Genomic DNA, 23,405 nt, shown 5'->3' on the forward strand with positions numbered 1-23,405 from the left:
CCCCCCCTCTCCCTCTACCATGTAGGGTGTCGTGTATGCGATAATGCGAGTTTATTGCAGCGTGTACGCGTGTACGCGCTCGCCTCAAGTTGCACGGACAATAAGATAAACCTGGCGACATGCTGTACGTTATTGTAAGATATGATTAAACTTGGATCGAGTTCAAACTGTCAGAGGCGCGCGCGCGTCCGCCGCGTTCTCCTATTCTCCTGATCACATTCACACGCTTCTGTCAAAGGGAATCGTTGCACAAAAATCGATTATTCTTTTATTTTATACTCTACAAGCACTCTATGAGTAACAAAAACATAATGATGCTTGCTTCGACTTGCATGTACCAAATGTAGTAACATTTACGACACTACCATGTTAATATTCTCAATTGACCATGGATCCAATTCACAAAATCATGATTTTTTTTAGTTTTTGTTATCAATGAATAGTCTGATAGATGTCTTTCTATATAAAACAAAAAAATCGAAGCATTATGGGCTAAAATTAAAAGAAAGAGAAGTTACTTCATACTAGTTAGATCCTTTTTACCTATTTTTTTTAAATGGATAAAGCTTGTCAATGAAAATCCTTAAAGGGAAGAACGATTGCGCAGAACCTCAGCATTATCTGTACTTTTTAAATCATGTATTAAATTTTCATCTTTATTTTTCTTGAAACATTTTCTCGCAAAAAATTAACAAATTCTCTCTTTAAGAGAGAAAAAGAGAGAGAGAGAGAGAGAGAGAGAGAGAGAGAGAGAGAGAGAGAGAGAGGACACACCTTTAAGAATAAACTCGATTTCAACCGAAAACGGACAGTTTTTACGCGTGAATAGCGCCGATCGTAAGTAAGTTATTGAATTATTTGCGGCCCGATGCTCTTCTCGACTTTTCAACCATGACGACGACGAGCGAAAACGCGCGCGTCTCTCAGACGCAGTGTCTCCGCCGTTTTATTATCGGAGGTCTGGAGACATTCATATTTATAAATTCAATGTCAGATAACCGCGACGGAGAACTAATTTAATTCGAAAAATTTGCTTTCAGTAGCTACACGAAGCTCGATTGCGGGGAGGATGTTGAATTTGCTAACAAACTCTGTGCGAAAAGGAAGCGCGCGTCCTCTTCATCTCTTTTTCTTTCTTTTCTTTTTACTTAGGAAATTTGCAATCAACTCTAACATTCGTGAGAACGCTCCTTCTCGGCTGGCGTATATTTGCCGTTACAGCTTCTTTTTTTTTCATAGCACGTGTGGGAGGGAGAGGAGGTTCACGTAGCGTTGAAATGTGTCACCGCGACTCAGCTTTTGCAATTTAAAAGTCTGAGTTTAATTTTAAACACGTGCGTCACGACGGTATGAATTTCCGACGAGCTTAATTCGGAGTATTAATGTTTCACGTGTACTCATACTTGGTGTGCGATCAAGGTGGCGAGTTGAACAATTGATCGTGATCTAACCGCGGTTTTCCTTCTCGGTCGTCGTGGCAATTAGCGTTTTCAAGTGTGCGGATGGAGGGAGACCGTGTCTGACGAAAAGTAAACGTTGCCGACACTTCCTTCCCCGCCTCTTCGTGCTTCGCCGTCAAAAAACAAATGGCTTATTCTGTGTCCTCTTAAAGTAACCGATACGAATCCGCCCATGATTAATCATCGAAACTGACGTCGTCTCGTCGCATTTAAATTTAGAGGCAGATCTATGGCAGGAGGATCCTCGCGGGAACGCGTGTGATCCGTCTCAATCACCGTACTATTTTCAGATCTACGGGAACACACAGAGCGTCGAGCGTAGAGACACGAAATACAAAATAAAACCGACATTAAAGCCGAAGCGCGCGGTTGCGACTGTATCGCCGAGCGTGATGACAATTTATGCATTTTTATACAATGCCATCGCTCGCATATTTCACACTCGCCCGTTTCGAGCCCTCTCGCTGCATAATGTATTACGGTATAAATTTTTCCTCGGCTCCTCCACCGAGAGGAAACTTTCGCGGGATCTTTCTCCCCCTCTTTCTCTTTCTTGTAACGCGAAATAATAAATAATACGGATTGAGTCGAGAAGGTGTCGGATACGTAGTGCGGGAGAATTTTTACGGGAGCTGCGAATTATCTCGAGAATTATTCGCGATATCATGGCGTGTATATCGCACGCACGTGTGTCGGCAGACGAAAGCGAGCCTCCGAAATTGTGCCGGGACATTTGCGGCGCGCGTTTCACCGGCCGTCAGGCCGACCGGTTGGTCGACCATTTGCGGTTGTGCCGGGAACAAACGACGACAGTAATAACCTTCAGTAAACAGAACGATACGGCAGAACACGATCGGACGCAATGCGGCAATTCGGTGTGAACTTTGCGCCGTGAGAGCATGGGTGCCGTTAGAATTAGTCGATACGTCGAGAGATCACCCCGCAAGCATCGGCATACTCGTTTGCGAAACGATTCACACATATTTTTCATCACTCTGATGAAGTTGGCAGCGCATCAAACGGTCTTAATTTCGAGCCACTGCTCACGACTTGCGTAATAATCGATCTTGACAGGAGCCAAGCTGACAGCATAAAGTGCGAATGTTGTCCCTTTATGTTGGTAGATAAGAATAAATACTTGCATTTTTCTTGAATCTTTCGTTGTAATTATGATTTCAAAAATGCCTCATGTATTATATATACAGGGTAGGGAAAAAAGGTCGAGTAACTCAGAAAATATAAGTTTTATAGGAAGATGTTCCAGACAGAAATTGTAGGGTGCAAAGAGATCTATTAAATGATATTATTAGTTTGACCTTGGATGGAGTCGCCAAGGTCAGGACGAGGTTACCTTGAATTTTTTAAATGGAACCCCCTATTTTGTATTGCATATTCTATGTGATATGTAACTTATCTCGAGAGCTTTCCAAAACACTATAATAACGTATTTTTTCATTAAGTACTTTTTGAGTAATGAAACTTGAAAGTAACTGGCATTACCCAAGGTGATGTACCTTGCGGTACCTCGCGGAGATTGCTCGGTCGAATTTACACCTCTTTTGTGTATGTGTAGATGTGATGTAACGGTCTTCAATTCTTATCTGTTCCTTATCATCGTAAACATTCATCCAATCACCTATGTATCCACGTACGCATCACGTACGCACGCACACCCACATACATTCATACTCATACACTCGCACCCACATCACACTCACCCACCCACACAGGCACGCATGCGCACACACACATACACGAAAGAGATGTAAATCCGACAGAGCAATCTCTGTATGGTATAACACCTTAGGTGATGTTAGTGCCGCACGGAAAAAAAGGTTTGGTTGAATTAATCAAATATCTGGTCGAATATGAACGATCCAGAAATTCCGATTGAAGTAACCCGAATTCTATTTAAGTTAACCAAAAATCTTGTTAACTTAAATAGAATTCGGGTTACTTCAATCGGAATTTCTGGATCGTTCATATTCGACCAGATGTTTGGTTAATTGAACCAAGCCTTTTTCCGTACGGCAGTACTGTAACTTTCAAGTTTTATTATTCAAAAAGTACTTAATGAAAAAATACGTTATTATAGTGTTTTGGAAAGCTCTCGAGACAAGCTACAAGAATATGCAATAAAAAATAGGGGATTCCACTTAAAAAATTCAAGGTGATCTTGTTTTGACCTTAGCAACCCCACCCAAGGTCAAACTAATAATATTAATTAATAGATCTCTTTACACCCTACAATTTCCATCTGTGTGAAATATTTTTCTATAAAACCTATATTTCCTGAGTTATTGAGGGGTATCGACCTTTTATCCCCACTCTGTGTGTGTGTATATATATGTATAATTGTTATTTATTATCTTTAACTATACCAATAATGCATTAAGAATAATCTGAAAGTTTCTTTTTGATTTACTTAAACTATTGTATGTTTTAGCTTATAGCAAATATAAATTGAATATATTCTGTATTTTGCTTTCCAAAATTCTTCAAAGAAAGAAAAAAGTAGCGATGAAGAGGAAAAATATTTTGATATTTTTATTTAAGAGAAAAACATGAGTGTCGCACAATTATTTTGAATCACCATTCTGAAGTAGATAGTTGTATTATTATAGCGTATAAGTCCCTCAGTAATGCTTCTCAATTTTCTCAGTTTGATGAGCTGCCACATCTTTATCGTGTCTAAAACGTTTTGCAACCCACTGTACACAGCAGACTATCACGCACGCGATGTGTTTTCGAGAGCACTGCCTGATCCGCTATCGCTCCCTTGATCGAGTGACAGTTCTGGCGATATAGCGCACGTGATGGAGTGTTTTGCGCGTTAATGTCAGTGGGGAAACTCCTTCTCGACCGTTCGAGTTCGACTCTCGCAGGCACGGCGCGAGAGAGATCCGGGTTAAGAAATGTCGTTATGCAAAGCGATTTTCCATCTGAATAAAAATATCGTGCAATTATCACGGAGAAATCGTCGCGCCTCTTATGAAGGCGTGAAAAATCTAATAACTTCGAGGAGAAGAGAGAGAGAAGGAAGACGAGAAGGAGAGAGAGAGAGAGAGATGTGTTTCCAGCCGGCCCAGTTAACAGATTCGCTAACTCGAGTAAAGTTTCAACTCGACCGAATTCGCGACGTATCTGAAGTTTACCGCGTCGCGGTTCCTGGCACACCGTTTCACGTCGATGAATCGTTGTCATGCCAACTCTGTGCAAACAATCAAACCACGCTGAAATTAGCCGATATATTCCGCAGCAGTCCCGTCAAAAATGTCAAACCGACTGCGGCGAGTATCGAAAATCGAACGTGACCGATAATAATCAAGCTGTCGCCGACTTGGTGAGAGGAGAGCCGCGCGAAAATCCATCCCGACCCACGGACAAAATCGCCCGGTGAATATATACGGCGAGCGAAACTACGCGACCGTGCAGCGCTATGGCGTACAGCCGGCATTTTCCTGCCGCTTTTTCCCGGCTGAGGCCCGGGGAAAAAGTGCGGAACGTTAGTCGCGCGACTGCCGAGAGACAACAAAAGAAGCGGGTCATTGTTGCGGTCGAAACGCGAGCGCGGTATTATAGATAGCGAAGTAGCTGGATCATAAATTATTCGCGATAACGGAGGCGAAATGCGGCGTAAGGGCGCGTCCACACCAGCTGCGTCGAGCGGAACCAAACCGCACGGGCAAAACGGGTTCGGGAGAGCCGTCCTGCAACGTGAATTTATTATCGAGCGCGCGGGAAGCGCCGTCCGAAATAGCTGTGAACGTTACGAATGTCTGTGTCCCGTGTTACCAACCAGTTTCCACTTTTCCGCAATATATACGCGCCAATAACGCGAAACCGGACGCGGAGCGCGACGTTGCGGACCATTATTTTTCTCACATTCATCATTTTGTCAATAGCGGCCCACGCATAATGTCTTTTTCATATCCCACCGCTTCCCAAATGGCCAAGTGTCGTTTCTCAAATGTGAACATTTCGAAATATCCCGAAATGTCTAACAGTGTTGTCCCTTTTGGCAAGTCCCTTATTGCGATCGCTATTCCACTCGTGTTTCTGCACGCAGGGAATTTTATAGTAAGAATTGCAGTAAAGCTTTGTAAGCGAGGAACACGGTATTTCTTGCAGTAATTAATTATTCTTTCATTCTATATATTCACGTTTTAGCAGTGAAATATGCTACTTAAAAAATTGATTACTTTTTTAGTGAGATTTGCTATGTTTCTTAGCAAGACAGACCTTACTGACAGTCTACCTCTGCATCACTGAAAACATTAAAATTGAATAGAATTTATATGAAGAGGAACTAGAACATATTCCCTACGCGTATCATTTGATAAATCTCCCTTACATGCTCTTGTAAAGTGTACGTTTTGCCTCAAATTAATTTCGCTTTACGGGATTTTCCGTACGTCGATTCCTCACCATCCGAATCGTGCAATTTCGAGCACGCGAGTCCTTCTCTTTGAAATGTCGGCGAATCATGTTTGTTTATATTCGTTCACGTGCGCTTATACGCGTTCATGCATGTACCACATACATCGAACGGTCCTGTTTCATAAATATTTTGCGCAATTTGCCTCAGCTCGGCGACCGAGATGGCGGCCGATTTTGATTCTCTTTTCAGCTTTTTGCGTGCAAGCAGATCAATTAGAACGGAACTGTTAAACCGGCGATTTTTTTCATCGCCTTGCATTTCGCAAAATTCGAGTTTCCAAACTCGAACAGAACGCGATACGTCATGTCACTCGTTGTGAGAGCGCCCTAATCAAAATTTCGTCGAATCAATCGCGAGTCTTATTATCCATGCCACATCGTGGCCCGCGCAATGTCGCGCAATGATAAGACTAGGTCCGCTGGATCGATACTGCCGGACTAATTTATGCCAGTGTATTTCCGCGCAGAATCGTATTCAGCGGATATATACTTGTAGTCAATCTATTTTTCGCCGCGATCTCCTTCCGGACGGTCTATTTCCGTATCGTCCAGACGGACCAGTTAATCTTCACGCCGACTTCTATTCATCGTGGCGAGGAATTCCGCAAGTTCCTCACTCGAGAGAGTCTACGCGCCTACGGCTCCCCCGACCCATTCTTATCCATTTCCACCGCGTTTTCGGGTTTTACCGCTTTTCCAGACTCGACACCGGTGCAGTTCGTGTGCGCGCACGAGAGAGGCACGGTATCGCAGGCACAAACTTCTCATTATTACCCGCTTCTTGCGATTCGCGCGACGCCTACGAGCTAATAATGTTCTTCGTGTCTCTCTCTCTCTCTCTCCCTCCCCCCCCCCCTCTCTCTCTCTCTCTCTCTCTCTCTCAATTCTGTGCAACGTTTACCAAGCGCAGAAACACACGCACATACACAAACGCCAACACGCAGTGTACTGTCTCCTTATCTCGATTACGCAACGTCGATCGCATTCCACTTCCCTTGTTTCACGGCGACGAGCGTTTTTCGCGCTTCCGACGCCCGTTCATTCCTCGTCACGCTCATTTCTGCGAACGACAGCAATTTGCATTCGCATTTTGCTGCGCATCGACGATAAAAAGACGCGTTTTAGCGAACTTGTGACTTTATGTCTTGCTCTCTCTCTTTTTCTGGTTTGTATCAGTAGTCATTACTTGAAACTTGTTCCTCGTGTGAGATACTCAGCTATAAATTTATAGTTAGATTTGAGTTTCTTACTTGAGACCCATGATATATGGGACATTACATTTGCAGAATCGCGATTCAACTGAAAATTTACATCTGGCTTTAATTCAAATCTGTGTATTTCACCTGAGGTATGTTTCAAGTAACGGCTGTTAACCCGATTCTTTTTCTCTCTCTTTCTTACTCGCTAATTCTGAGCGCAAAGAGAGCACACGGTCGAGGGGCGCTAAACCTTGTTCCTTAATCGACGACAGCTCGTTAAACTTTCTTATTTAAATCCGCCTGTTCGAGCGCTCCGCAGCTCTCGCAACAAACCGACGAACGCCGTTTGTCGTTAATTAAAACACCGTAATTGAAACGCCGCTAATTACCACGCATTAATCTATCTCAATTTAAATGAGATTGTAATGAATATTCGCGTTTATCCCGCACGTGAAGAGCGCGAATGCAAAATCGTATCATGGAGTCGCGCGCGAGCGTGAATTGCGCAGCAGTAACGCGAAACCGCAAATCGATCGCACCTCCCCGGCCCGCCGCAATCAGCGAATTTCTTCACAATTCACTCACGTGGAATCGCGAGCGCTCGTCGTTAGTCACGGCGCAAACTGTACCTTATCACTCAAGTGATTTCGGTAGCCGCATGACGCAACAGCCCACAACAATGGCGTAAAACAGATTCCGTGCCCGTGAACCGTCGAACCGCGCAGTTCCAAGACATATCAAATTCAGGCGGAAATCCGGGATAATAAAAAAAAAAAAAAAGAAAACGATATTCTTTTTCCTTGGTAGCGCGACGAGCCAATTTTACAGAGATACACACCGGAGTTCTGCAGATACTACCCATTATCCGACTTACATCCGTTCCAATTTGTGCGTCGTATATCCAACTTGCTCGTAGCTGTACGTTTACCCATACATAAGCCATCCGATGTTCGTTATAAAAAGAACCCCTGATCTATCTAATTTTATTGATTTTATATATTTTGTCAATAAAAGTGGATAGGTCAGGTTGCTTTTATAACGAATGTCGAATAAATTAAGTATGGGTAAGTATGGGAAGAGTTAAGTATAGGTAAACGTATAGGTATGAGTGACGTATATATGACGCGCACAAATAAGTCGGATAACGAATTGCAGAACTTTAGTCCCGCGGTATTTTCCGATCGGAGGGATCCCGTCGTAAACAACGAGGTTTTTCTCTCTTCTTTATTTCGCGCAAATAATGGGCAGTCTCGCGATCAGCGCCCCTGGGATATCTCTCGTCTCGGGCGCGTGCGCCTTTAAACGCGCTAATTTGTTTTCGCGATGGGTAATTCAGCGGTGGGTGCGACGTTCGAACCGACGGTGCGCTCCGGTCGGCGCGGAGAAAGATCGAATACGCCCAGGGATTGGGAAATAATTGGAAAATTACAGTGATTCAACGTAAACACGCCTAATGCGGAGACAAACAGATAAACAGGTCACTCTGTCGCTGGTAATTCGAACTCTCACATTCGCAAAGTATACACATCGGCGCACATCGGAGGTGGTCATTATGACGCCATCTTGGCGTACCGAGTTTTACATCATCAATTTCCCAGTCGCTCGTTTCATTTGCACAATAGGGATAGAGAGGAAACAGTATTTGCATGCGTCATCCTTCTTGAAGCCGATCTCACGTCGGCAGGACGAAGAAAGATTCGAAGCCCTGCTTTTTGTGAACTCGAGCACATTAGAGAGACGGTTCTCTTTTCCGCACAAAATTATCCCGGAAATCAGTATTTTTCTTGGCTTAGAGTCCCTCGAGTCAGAGTTAGGACACCGCCCGCCATTTGTAGAGGAAATGAGTGAGTGAGTGAACGAGAAACCGTAGTGTGCTTCGTCATTTCCACTTGTAAAATAGACTACGCATTCATATGAGTGCGGCTGAAGCCAAGACCGAAGGACATAAATATACCGAGTAAGTTGCTTTCTCTGTCTCACAGTACAGTAGAAGAGGGCAATATGGGGAAAACAAAAGAGTGAGAGAAAGAGAGGACGTATTGACTGTATGATCTTCATCTCTCCTCGGTCACTTCAGTCTTAAAACTTCTTTCTCACTTCCACTGACGTTATTCCTAAAAATGACGGACAGAATGTGGAACAATTAGGACGAGTTACTATATTCTCTTCTCTATGTATTGTCCTAACTCTGATCAGAGGAATTTTAGCCAACATATTCTTAATTTCGCGTATTTCGATATATTCGTTCTCGCAGCAAATGTCGAGTGACGATCCACAAGTTGCGGGAATGCCGGTGGATTGACTCAAGTGCAAAATTGACGGGAGACTCATTCATAACGGGGAGAAAAAAGTGGAATATAGAGAAGGAACGGCACGTATGTTTCGCGTAAAACCGCAACTGGGCTCTCTTCCTCTTTTTTGCCTAAGTTACAGAAGCTATGGCGGGTCACATATTGTGATATTTTTTATCGTGCCAGCGCTCGCGCAAAGCAAATTGTTTGCTTTTCAAATAACACGCGAAAATAGCTCGGCTCGCGGCATGTTTGCATACAAAACTCGATCGTTCAACGATCCGTAATCGAATATCGGCCTCAACTATTCTGCGGAACGGCCATTAGGGGCACGTCATGCATGAAGCACACCTACGCGCGATGCAAGAAGTTACGGAGCGAAATCTCGTGCAGTGCAGAGGAGCGCATATTCGATTCGTCTGCAGAAACTCGCAGGAAGTCTCGGTCTCGTGAGGAAGTGCACAAGGTGTTTCGCGATACCCAAAAGTTCCGTTCAACACCAAAGTTCGTTCGCAACTCTACGATTTAATTAGCGTCGAGACATCTCACAATGATTGCTTTGAGATGTTAAAATTCGTGTGCACCGTGTCGAAACTTCCGACAATCAACTTCAAACTTATCAAAGTGCTCACAAGCAAAACCGTGTACATTGTGAGAGAAAAAAACATCTGAAATATAAAAATATTTATTCACTACGGGTACTAGTACGTATTTAACTTAAATAACTTAACGTATTAACGTATCTAACTTGAAATTTCTTTCTCAATGTAAAGTTCTGTATATATTGGTACAAGTAAATATAGTAGTAAAGTATATATTAGTATACTGAGCAAAAAATTTAAAAAAAACTAAATTTTAAAAAAACGTTTGTTTGGATAGTACTGTAAAGATATTTGTTTAAATTAAGTAATTACTTTCTAAAATTAAAGAAACAAATTTATATATTTAAAACTTCTTTATTTAATTTTAGAAAATAATTACTTAATTTAAACAAATATCTTCACAGTACTATCCAAACAAATGTTTTTTTAAATTTAGTAAATTTTTCTCAGTGTACAAGTAAATATTAGTTATTATAGTACTCATGGCGAATAAATATTTCTAATTTTCTCGGTACACTGAGAAAAGAAATGTTTGTTATTTATACTTACAATTACACATAAATAATTAGTATAACTTATAGTCAAGAGAATTATTTTTTTAAATTAAATCTGCTGTATAATCTTATATATAATGCTACCACAATTTTATGAGTACAAATACCATATTCAGTTGGGGCCAAAAACAACTATAATTTTCGTTAGACTATTTTTTCTTTCAGTGTGTGTGTATGAAACACCTTGTACACGGTCAAGGTTGCTTCGTCGCGCGATTCCTTTTCGCGCGCCACCAGCGACACGACGGTGAGGTCGAATTAATCGCGTCGTCGATTTCTTTCCTCCTTCGCTGACTCGTACCGAGTCTTGCAAAAATAATGATGGCCTCAGAACACCCTACATGAACCGTGTGTGTGTATGCCTGGACCCTCTATCGTGTAATAAGCGAGATAATCGAGGTACATGTCCTCAAAGAGGGCCGACATGGCCCATTGCTCTCGAAAGGGTCTCGCAGAAGGGAGCTCTTGGAAATGATTTCGTGAGTACTCACGTGGGTCGTAGATACAGCGCAGCGTTCCCGCTAAAAGTACTGCAGGCCAACGTCGATGGCGATGCGTCGATAACACAATTACTGGTAGAGCACTGCCGCCAGCATGTCCCACATTACTTGCCATGCCGATAGTCCGAAATCACTGCACACACCAAATGAGATAAGGTCGTGAGAGAGTGAGTTAAACGGAATGCTTATCGGGTATCGATCGAATTAGATCGATCGATCAAAGGAACGAGCAAGCGAACGACCGACTACCAGGCGACGTTCAATCGCGCAATATTCCGAGCAATTATGGTCTTGCGTAATAGGCGCGCTCGCGCAATATTAATATTACTATTGAACAAGCCATGACGTGTCCTTAATTGCCTGGACGTTTAGACGGCGACGCGCGGCTTCTGAGAAAGAGAGAGAGAAAAAGAGAGAGAGAGAGAGAAAGAGAGAGAGAGAGAGAGAGAGAGAGAGGAGAGAATGGAAATAAACGAAATTTGTTTACCGCTTGCGCGGTAGACTCCACGGGCTTAATAATACAGGCTTGCGAAACACGAGGCGGCAGCGCTTTTCGTTTTCCGACGCGTTCGATCTGCGACGTAGTATATACGGCGGAGAGGTTCCTCCTCCGCCTCTCTCCTCTCCTCTCCACCGTCTCGTTTCTTGCCGTGGTTTGCCGCCGCCGCGCGTTTCTCAATTTCCTCTCTGAGGCAGTTATCAATGAGCGATATGTCGACATTGAACGTGTTACGGTATATGCGTAACACGTGAGAAAACCTTTTGACAGCAAACTACCAAACAAGTTTGTTTTGTGATTGGTATCTTTGATGTTTGCCTTGCTAGATGCGAGTAGTTTTTGAAATGGTATTTTCTAGGAAGATACGTCGCCGTTCGCACGACTGAGAGCTCGTTTGTTAGTTCGTTGAACGATACGGATGATATATCTCGACCCGTTGGGCTAATTGGCGCTAAATAAATTGATTACGCTTAAATGATATTTCAGTTACAGTCGATATATCACGACACGATAATGTAATTCGCGCAAAGAGCGATTGAGCGGAATTTATTCGATAAAATCGCACTTCTTTCGCTCGCGTGCGGAAATTGGGTCGGCTATCATATATTTAAAGAAACTGGATCTTATCTTGCAATGCCGTTTGAGTTTTTCAGGTCGAAATTGATCCAGAGGATTCTACACGACGCACGGAAAACTACACCCTGCATTCGAGTTGCTCCTCGTTCGTTTCTGTAGTTTTCTGTGGTCTGTTCTTTTCTGCTGCACTGCTGAACTGGTGCAATAAGTTAGAATGAGAAAAAATATACTTGTCTCACTCTAATTTATTGCACCAGTTCAGCAGTGCAGCCGAAAAGAACAGACCACTGTATTCGTAAACATATCTAGTTCAGCATAAGCATGAAATTTCTTCATTCCAAATTTAATCCAAATTTAATCCAAAATATTAAAACAAATAAAATTCGGTTCGTTTATTGCTATAAAGTTGGATAATGGCTTTTTTATAGTTTTTTTGATAATGTAAAGAGAATAAATTATTGTTCCGAGTAGATATTCGGAAAAATAATTTATTCTCTTTACAATTACATACAAATTTTGATTAAAACAAGTCTTCACAGATGTGCTCGTCAGAAATTTTGCAAAAGCTTGTTATATTAAATATAACGAGCTTTTGCAAAATTTCTAACGAGCACATCTGTGAAGACTGTTTTATCAAGAAAATATTCTTTGCTAAAGATAATAGTTGCTCAAAAGAAGGAAAATAAACTGAGTCTTGTTTAGTCGTTTCTCTCAGCGTGGAATGATATTTTTCTGAGCTATGTGAACCTGGCACCCGACTTTTGAAAAAATAATTTTTTTCTACGTAAAAAGTTAGCATTTTGTTTGTAGTTGTTTGTAGTAACAATAATTTCGTTTGTAGTTCCATCCATTAAAAATTATAGAAATTTAAAAAAATGAGTAGCATCCCACTTTGAGATATCTCAAATCTGCAAGCGGGTGACGTTTCTAAATCGTTTGTAGTTGTTTGTAGTGATTTTCGTTTCGTTTGTAGTCGAACCGTTCAAAAGTTACAACAATTTAACAAAACGCGGAAGAGCCAACTTTGCCATTTATAAATTTATAAATTCATTTTTAAATGAAACAGAAACATGGAAAAAGCGTAAGCAGGTAAAAAAACCACGGGGGAAATATTTAACAGCGTGTCCAGAAATTGAACATATGCATAAAAGACCTAAATTTAAATATGCCACACCATTATTGATTAATGGTAACTCCTTACATCCTATTAAGATGGGAAATAGACACATAATTATAAGGAACACGTGTCCCTTTGATACAGTAATACAATGTATTATTGGCGGCTATCGCAATTGGCCCAACTACAACAAACATATAACTGAATTTGCTAATCCAACTTTCGAATTAGTTCAAACTGTATGTTCAACAGGAGTTACGCAACAAACATACAACGTAAGAGCACAAATAATAAGCAGCATTGTTCGTCTGAAGGATAATGTTCTAGACTGCGCTATGAACGTATCGTCTATAATATCTGCAACCCTAATGCATAATGTGCCATCTATTGAATTTATTTTCTTGTGTAATAATTGTGGCTTCCAAAAGAAACATATAACTTCTATATTAAATGTAAGTACAATACCATTTTATGAACATGGTATAAATGGTTTGCAAGAAGCAGTTGATCAGTGCTGCGACATGAAAAATCATATGTGCAGTTCTTGTGGAAGTACAACAAGTGTAACTTGCACTGGTGGACCGCACTTATTTATCGATATAGAATGTCTAGAAAATGAGCAATTAGCTTTACGCCTTGGTTATCCTCAAACGGAAAAACAATTTACTTTAGCACAATTGCCCACGGAAATACAATTGCTACAAAAAGAGTACAAACTTGTAGGAGCAATAATATACGTCCCAGGTTCTACGATAGGCCACTATATCGCATATATTCGCAAAATTTATAATCGGTGGGAAATATATAACGATATAGCAACCGATAAAAAACCCCACCTAGTTACTGTACGTGAAACATTGCAGAAAAAAAAAATACATATATTGTTTTATGTACAATCTTAAAAACGCCAATATTTTGTGAATTTTAATTTTTCGGTTCAATTTTTCTGTTCTTTTCTTTTCGTGCAGTTATAAGAATATAAAAAAAGGAAAAAATACTGGAACAAAAAAATAAAAAATAAAACGCAAAAAACAAAAAAATAAAAAATAAAAAAATAAAAAAAAATAAAAAATAAAAAAAAATAAATAAAAATGAAAAAGATGGAACTATAAACTCCCAACATCCTCGTCGTTAGTTCCGGGTAATGCTAAAAGGGAGTTGTATTACGTATTTCGCAAGTATTGAAGAAACGGCACAATTTGCACATGACCGTTTTTGAAACCGCTCTATGTATTGAACGGTTTGAGTACGAACAAAATAGAAAACACTGCAAACTACAAACTTCCCAAAAATTTTCCCGCTTGCAGATTTGAGATATCTCAAAAAATGGCAAAGTTGGCTCTTCCGCGTTTTGTTAAATTGTTGTAACTTTTGAACGGTTCGACTACAAACGAAACGAAAATCACTACAAACAACTACAAACGATTTAGAAACGTCACCCGCTTGCAGATTTGAGATATCTCAAAGTGGGGTGCTACTCATTTTTTTAAATTTCTATAATTTTTAATGGATGGAACTACAAACGAAATTATTGTTACTACAAACAACTACAAACAAAATGCTAACTTTTTACGTAGAAAAAAATTATTTTTTCAAAAGTCGGGTGCCAGGTTCACATAGCTATTTTTCTGCGTGTATACATCCGACGTTGAAATTTAAAATCGTACGTTCAGAGCGTGATCATATTTCGCGGCTCGGTAATTGAATTATGATGTTCCGCGGAAAAGTCAGATTTTTTGAGATAACGATTACATGCGAAGTCACGTATCGCCTTTACCACGAACGTGATCATACTTCGCTTTGACAAGTCCGCCGAACGACAGCAGCGAGACACGTATAATTTTCCCGTTTGTCGTTATCCTTTTAATTTTCAATCGCGCGGTCGCTTTTGAGGTCCGGCGAAATTGAATATCGCGACGAGGCGCGCACACTCGGCCACGTCCCATTATTATCGAATAAATTCTCGACAAACGCACGATGCAAATGTAATATTCACGCTCGCCGGGAGTTTGTCCCGTTACAATATTATGGCACGAGACGGACACACCGTTCGAGCGAAAGTGAATTTTGCACGTGGCAAAACGTGGTTTTCACGCGCGGTAGAGCCGTTGCCGCGATCGCGAAACGAATCGGATTTCGCGCGAGGCCAACTCGTAAGTACCGCCGTACCTGCGAACGCACGGGCCGGCTTTTCGTAACTAAGCTAGGAACGCACGATTTCGTGCCGCCTCTTGCACGCATGCTGATCGGAAACAGAACGCCGCACAGATCTTCCAGCCGCGCGATGGCGCGCTCATCCAGCGCGACTGAACTGTCGTGGCCGGCGTGCGCGGTAAAGGAAGGCATGAGGAATCGTGCATCGTGTGATTCTGGCTTTACAGACGATCGTGGTAACCGCGAGTCGACTCGGCGTGCCGATAGGGATAGGGTGAGGTGCGTAAGGTCGTTCGGTGTCGCGCGAAACTGGCCCGCGCGGGAAGGCAGACAAATCGCGCGCTTCGATGAAGGTTAAATTATAGAAGCACGACGACGACGACGATGACAACGACGACGAGAGCGAGAAGGAGAGGTTCCCGCGCGCGCGTTCGTATAAGCGACCCACCACGCGCCTTTCGTTCGTTCGTTCGTTCCTTCGTTTATTCCGTCCCACCTTCGAACAGGTTGGCGTGCACACACTTTCGCAATGGAATCCCAGTTATTTCAAAGGCACGCATACGCGCACGCGACCCGTTCCCGTTGCCCGAGATCGGAGTGCGTGGCTCTTACGTTGCGTCGCGTCGCGCTACGCACTACTGGAGTAAAGTCGATGGCGACGGCCGCGTATACTCTCTGTCGAGATATACACACGTACCACACATACACACAGCGCGTCGGCGTGTACGCGCCTTCACCTTCTCCAGGTATTCGCATCCTTGGTTTCGATGCACGCGTAGAGACGCATCATAATGCGCGCATTTTTCTTCTCTCTTTCTCCCTGCCTTCCCTCTTCGCCCCTTTTGTCATTTTCTTCTTTACTTAAACACACGGTGCAGTTAGTCGTTACGACGAGATCAAAGGATTTTTACATCCGCATTAATGCACGCTGGACTGAGATAAATAGCAGGCAATAAAAGCGAAACTCGGTAAATTATTTGGCTCGACTTTATGGGAAAGAAATATTCGCAACTCCGATCGAGTACATATGTACGATCCTTTCATTATACGGGGAGAATGTTAAAGTTGTGTTTATTCACGTGAACTTTTTCAATTTTATCGTGTTTCCAACAGTGTGCTGTTGTTAGTAGAATTGTTAGTAGAATCTATCTTGAACATAGTAAACTTCGCTAGAAACGTAGCAAATTTTTCAATAGCACATCTCACAATCCATGAAATATAACTAGCGTGAAATGAAATAGTCAATTACTGCAGAATCTTAATGCCAATCTGTTCATCAATTAGAAGATTTTCTATAGTAATCTTTACAATAAAATTCTCTCCGTGTATCATCGCGAGACATTTAATAATTGGGGAAAGTTTGCGACAAATAATTCTCATGTATTCAAGGAAGATTTCCTACGATCTAATGAGATTTTTATTAAGAAATCACCCTCCAATTAGTTGCAATGTGAATATAAATTTCTCTCTTTTTCCCGACGTGTCATCGTAACAACTGTCGTCGCAACGTTTTAACTGTCATATTAAGGAAAAGCTGACAGCACTTCCGATTTCGTAAGAGCAAATTCCCGCGTCGTGTCCGCAGTGTGCGGACGAAAGTTGGAGCTAGACAAGCATATGCGACACTAAACGCGCTTCACGGATGCGGCGCACGTATACGCGAGTATCCGTATCGTTAGAATTCCACTTCGCGACGAGAGACACTTCCGGCGTCGCAACGTCCTTCTAGTGCGCGCGGGTAAACTCCAACTTTGGAAATTCCTACCACTTCGCCAAAGTACTACTCGCGACGGGATATTTGTATTACTGGTTGGCGCGTATCCTGCGAAAGGGAGAAAGAGAGGGACAGAGAGAGGCAGAGAGCCCTACAATATTTCCTGCCAACATAAGCATCTTCTGAGATTCGCCGTCGCGTTGTGCGCTATTGTTACGGAATTTCGCGTCGCGGTCTACCTCATGGTGCTACTTCGCGGCAGAAGCTATTTCCATGTCGGCTTCCCGCGTGCACGAGCGCATCCACCTTCAAATATTCATCTCCTCGTGAGATATCGTTGCCGGCCAAGTGTAACCGGGGCGTGGCGCAGGGTGGAGAGGCCTCTTGCGAAATTTAAAGGCGCATACGCGATCTCTAGACACGATCGGGTTATATATACGTATCAATAAAATATTAATCGTAGCCTTGCTCTCTGCGACGCCGGAGCCGCCTAGCACCATTTCTTTCTCTCTCTCTCTCTCGCTTTCTCGATGCTCGACGATGCTCGACGATGCTTCGTCGTGTTCGACGCGCGCGTATTTGAATACAAAGCGCCGTTAGGGATAATACATTCCCGCTGCGGCCGTATTGCACGACAAGAGGCATTTTCGTAGACTCAATTTCGAGGTTCTATTAGTGGCGCGCCGCGCCGTTAAAGACACCGCGCGATCACTGACGAATTTCGTGCGTCACGTGGCCTCATTCATAACGGAACCTACCCGGAGGAGTTTACGGCGTCGACGATTTTCGGAACGCATATTTTGTCCTCGAGCAATCGTATAACACTCGGAAAAAAGAGAGAAGGAGACTTTTCAATGGATCCCCCGCGAGATATTTTTCGCCGGTCGCGCGTGCCACGCGCTACAAAAGCGTAAATATACAACGCGGAAAAACGAGACAACTGTCGTCGCTACCGCCGTAGTAGTAGTCCAATCTCCGTTAAAAGCAAAAGACACCGTGGAAATATTGTTCGGCATCCTCGCCGAAAGTTCGCGAGTTTCAGCGTTGTTTCCTTGTTTGAATAATCGCCGGTGTTAATGCGCGAAAAGGACGCGCGAGTTTCCGACGATAAGTCCCATCCCCCGCGGACTCAATTAGAACTTCTGCTATTGATCGGCCGGCGTTAATATTAGAGAGAAAGAGAGCAACGTCCGCGTTGGAGACGCGGGTGGAGAGAAGTGTCAATGTTGGATGGGAATATCTCAACGTCGTCATCTTTGCACCCGCGAAAATGATCTCGCCCGGCGCGCACGCGCACCGTTATTTATACATCCGCGCGATTTGTTCCTCGACTGTGTAATTGCGTGTCCCGCGAATGAGAGAGAGAGAAAGAGAGAGGAGCAAAAGGAAAGAATCGCCGGCCGTTATTCCGACAGCCTTATAAAAATAGCTATTTTAAAGGCGTGTGACTAGAACGACACGAGAAAAATACGATAAACTCGGGTTATCGTCACATTAATAAGACTAATGTACACACACGACGGTAAAATATGTAAGCTATTATCGCAAAAAACGGAACAAATTATCCAATTAAATAACAAACTCGCGACTTCAGCAACAACTCCGTACTTCAGCATGCCAAAATACGTGAGATCATTAGTCAACGCGCGCGCGCGCGCATGTGTGTGTGTGTGTGTGTGTGTGTGTGTGTGTGTGTGTGTGTGTGTGCGCGCGCGCGCGCGCGCGCGTGCACGGCGGAAAAAGAGAAAAATATACAAATCGTTCGACATCTATATTAATTAAAAATCTGCAAATTGACTTATGCACAATGCAAGAAAAGTAGCTCGTCGTGTGCAGCGCGAAGATCAATACACACTTCGTGTCTCGTAAGATACATAATCAGACATTGCACACGTTTTCCCCGGATTCTCTGTCCGGGAAAACGCGTTCCGGAATTGTCGGGGCAGCCGTCGGTGAAACGCGCAAATGCAGCTAACTCCCCGTAGAGAAGGATTTTCCCGGAGAGTTCACCTCGAATTACGTCCGCGCGAGAAACTGTGTCCCGAACTGTCCCCCCTCGTCGGTTTCTCGCGCCACGGATATGTTTACGCGAGTAGTTCGAAATAAGAGATAAGGCTACTTTTGCGCGTGCTGTTCGTGCTGCGCTGTCCGCATAGTTTCAGAGGGAAGACCGTCTGATCCACTGAATTTCCAACAGAACATATCATTGAGACTGTAAAATGTAAGAGACATTTTTTTAACAGCTTTTCGTAATTTGAATCTGAGTTGAATCAAAATTTCTTCACTCTTTCAACTTGTAGTTCTGAGTTTCCTGCGTGGTCTCTGGAGATTCAATTAAGAAATAAAACTAAACGAGCGCTACTCAACTTCGTTCAATAATTATACAGTAAAGTACATTATCTTGTCTTCTGTAACTTCGGTATTCTACAAAGGTCAAACATCGCGCCGCGCGATGTTGAAGATTATTAAACGTCCTCCTCTCTCTCCTTTAAAAGAAGCAATAAGCAACCTACTTAGAGGAAAAGAGAGACTTCCGAGAGAATCCCGAATGTAAATTTATGAATTCTCACAAGTCGAGTCGCGCGAGTGTGAAATGCCTGTAAATTATCGAGCTAATTTCAGCGGGGGGAGGGGAGGTTCCATCTTCCAATTCGTTAACTTCGCGCGCCGGCTCACACTTGTAGTTGCCTGTCTCTTATTTCGAGCCGCGCCAAAACGTGTCCCCGAGCTCATCGAAATCGGAGAAGGACGGAGTTCCGGCCGTTTCCCACTGACAACGTGTCTCGATACTAAAATTCTCGAGTGGACAGCTCGACGTGGCTCGGATTCGCTACGTAAGCAAACGATTAAGACCGTACCTCCGCAGGCGTCGCCTTGAGTTAGCGTTAGCCGCGCATAAAAACGAAGTTTCTTCATTTGCGCCGGCAGTTGTACATTGTGAACCATATAATTAAATCTACGCGGTAGATCCACCATGTTACGTCCTCTCCGTGTGTACGTGTCATTTCTATGTATTGTCCCTAAGCTCGTATCCTCGCGTGCTCCGTACGTGATGTTTGCACAAACTTATCTCTCACGTAGTCTAAACCATGCGTATGTGTGTTATGTTGTACAGCGACTGAACACAGATTGTCTGTACCTTGGCCTCACATTCCACTACCTACCGCACACGTGACAAGATGTCGCAGTCGCTTTCGCGACGAATCGTTAAAACACGCGCAAGCCACAAAGAAGCGACTGCCATTATATATTTAGTAGAGTGTTGAATTTTCGTCAAAACACCGCTCGAGGGAGTCGCTCCAGGTGATCTATCAGCTACCGTTGACACGACGGGAAACAAACATCGAACCGTACAGCTATCTACGATCGCAGCTACGAGGAAAAGGTAAACCGGGTGGATCAGACTTGAAACTACAGCTCTGCGTTTACACATCTCTTTCCATGGCGTCGTGCAGGAAGCACGCGACGTAAAAGTCGCGGTTGCGCGCGATTTCGTGGCGCGTCGCGCAGCACAGACACCGCACATTTCACGGTGTCGTCTGTACGGTAAACAAAGGAGAGATTTCAAGCCGCAGCGATCGTAAACAGAACACGGTTGTCTCAATCTCGACAATATCGCCAAGGGATCGTGCGCGGTTGTGGCGGAGCGGGACGTTTCGTCGAAACCGCGAAGACCGGTGTGACGTACCGGACACGAGGATGAAGAAGCCACCGATGTGCCTACCTTTCTACTCACTTCGCCGGTCCCGCAGCGTAGTCGAGAACCGCACGGCAAAGACAAGCCCGCGGTGTATCCGTGTAGAACACATTCGCGGAGAGCTCGTGTCTCTAACACGGTCTACTGTTGTGGATGCGCGCGTGACTCGGGTCTCCCGTAAACACGAAGATATACACACACACACACAGAGGCAATAATTACTTTCAGGACCGTACAGCACGTGGTTCGGCGCGCACTACTATCGCGTAAATCAACGGCTACCAAGCGGATGAACGAAGCGGCCGCTCAGCTTTCCCGTCGAGGGGAAGGGAAAGAGTGACCGGCTAGCTACGTTGTTGTGAATCGACACGACGTGGCGCGACGCGACTGACGCCTTTGGGATGATCGTCACTACACTACACGCACGTAATAGAACACACGCACACACCGCTGTTGAGAGAGCGCGAGCGTCGGTTCGAGTCGTCGGGAAGCAACTGCCGCTTGAAGGCAACCGAGCCGTCGCGTTACAATGTAAGAAGCACGGCGTCGGCAGTGGCGGCGGCGGCGGCGGCGGCGGCGGCGGCGGCGACGGCGGCGCCAACGATCGCGCAGCAGTGCGAAGCGACGCTTTTAACCTTACGAGCAGAAGAGGCTCTCCTCTCGCAGATCGTAGATATAAGGCGCGCTGGAGTCGCGTATTCGCACGAAAACACGCTCGAGAGTCCGTCGTCGATTCATGTCTACTGCTCGCACGCGAGATATGACGGGAATGAGGGAGAGAGCGAACGCCCGTGGTGGGGTGGTTCCCGGCGGGAGAGGGAAGAGGGCGAAGGTGGGGGCACGGCGCGAGGGTCGAAACCGCGAGGTGGGAGAAACCGGCGAAAGGGCAGGGCAGCCTGGTGGGCGAGAGTGAGAGAGAAAGAGACAGAGAGAGAGAGAGAAAGAGGAGTGCGACGATGAGAGAAGAAGCGTAGCAGGAACAAAAGTTCCGACGCCGTCGTCGCCGTAAAAATATTTCCGTGTTTTTAGTGCGACGGTCGTCGCCGCGGCTACCACTCTGCTCTCGGCCAAGAGACGGCGGAGGCAGCGTCAGTCCCGGTCGCTTCTCCAACCTTCGTCTTCCCGCTTGTCTTTTTGTGTACTCACGACGAGAAGCCGGCCTGAGGAGAGAACGCGTAAACGATGGAAGACGGGGTGGGCGGACAGGAAGGGCGGCGGGAATGGAAATGCTAACCTTTGAACGATATCAAGTATTTCGCGTATCGCACGGACTCGGTATTTCTTCTCCGGCAACGAGGTCGAGAGCGATTGCGGACCTGCGTTGTTTCTCATTTTCCCGTATTGCATCCTACACGTCGTTGTCTCTCGCTCGACGTGACGCACGTGTGTTTGCGGCTCAGAGGAAACACAACTATTCGTCTCACGTGATTCCCTGATTGTGTTGACGCGACGGAAGAGAGATAAATTGTAACGCGGCTGAAACAAACTTCCTCTTCTTTGGTCGTGGAAAAAAAGCTCCGGGAGAACAAGTTGGATTTCCTAAAGCATACTCTAGCACTGATATTTTCCTCGGTGATATTCCTTTTTCCGGACCATAAATATTCAACGTGACGTGAGTCATTTATGCTATTTACGTAAACAACGGTTTTTTCCTTGCGATAATATAATCACGCTATGAGAGAGAAGGAGGATCCATCTTTATGGATGGACGGTATCAGGAAACAGCGAAAGACGTTATCGGCAATACCCTAATGGCATTCGGAAACGTAAAACGATCGTTAGAGGAAGCGCGCTACGAAAAGCCTTTAGTGATACTATGGGGGACTCGTGTCCGTGTGAATTACTGTTTTATCGAGCATGGGCCTGTGCATTTTTCACGAAAGAGATAATACATGAACGATAATGCGCGTCCCATCGTCGGTACTTGACGGCAAATGCAATTAAGCCTTATCGCCATTAAATACCGTGCCGAAGGAGAGAAAAGGAAGAAAAGATAAGTCTGTCGTATCTGTTCATCATTCAGCCGTTAGTCATGCAAAGATGATTCAATCCACATCTTGAAAAAGATGAGGATGATAATTTGATATATGATTTAAAAAGTATACACAGAGAAAAATATTCTGTTGTTAAAAAATCAATAAGGTAAACGTCCTAGTGATTGAACGTGTACCGATAATTGAATTACTAATAATATACTTGTGTTTGTTAGGATGCTTATCAATAAATGAAACAAAATCACAAAGTAACTAAATATTTCTTTTCATTTATTATATTGTTTTGTATATTGAAAAGCATTTCAACAAAGAAAAATACAAAACCAATATGTCAATCATTGGGACATGTATGTTCGACCACTGGGACCTTAGCTCTTTCTTTTAAGTAACGCTTGTCTTCTACAAGGAATATTTTCTTGATAACAGTCTGAAGATACGCTCATCACAAATTTTACAATGGATTGTCCATTGGTAAGACAAAAATTTAAAAAATCAGAGTTTTGTATAGATTGAATAATTCTTGCATAACTGTGACCATTTATACATAAATGGATAGGTGTAAAATCCGATAGGAGCTAATAATATGTGCGAGAAAGCAGGGAAGGGGG

General features: G+C 43.8%; 1 protein-coding gene across 5 annotated transcripts in view; it reads right to left on the reverse strand.

Annotated features, from left to right (window-relative positions):
• Window positions 1-23,405, reverse strand: part of LOC116850823 (insulin-like receptor) — a 79,597-nt gene that overhangs the window by 49,398 nt on the left and 6,794 nt on the right. For 3 of the 5 annotated variants that reach the window (XM_032829549.1, XM_032829541.1, XM_032829557.1), the window contains exon 2: window positions 11,038-11,179. The gene's annotated coding sequence lies outside the window, so the exon portion shown is untranslated. Of the gene's footprint in view, window positions 1-11,037; window positions 11,180-20,830; window positions 22,988-23,405 lie in introns of those variants that run through there. The other 2 variants (XR_004379451.1, XM_032829532.1) reach the window with 1 other exon arrangement.

This window comes from Odontomachus brunneus, unplaced genomic scaffold (genome assembly GCF_010583005.1).
Source record: "Odontomachus brunneus isolate Ranch 3 - 2012 unplaced genomic scaffold, Obru_v1 Obru_scaffold_006, whole genome shotgun sequence".
Classification (NCBI taxonomy): domain Eukaryota; kingdom Metazoa; phylum Arthropoda; class Insecta; order Hymenoptera; family Formicidae; genus Odontomachus; species Odontomachus brunneus.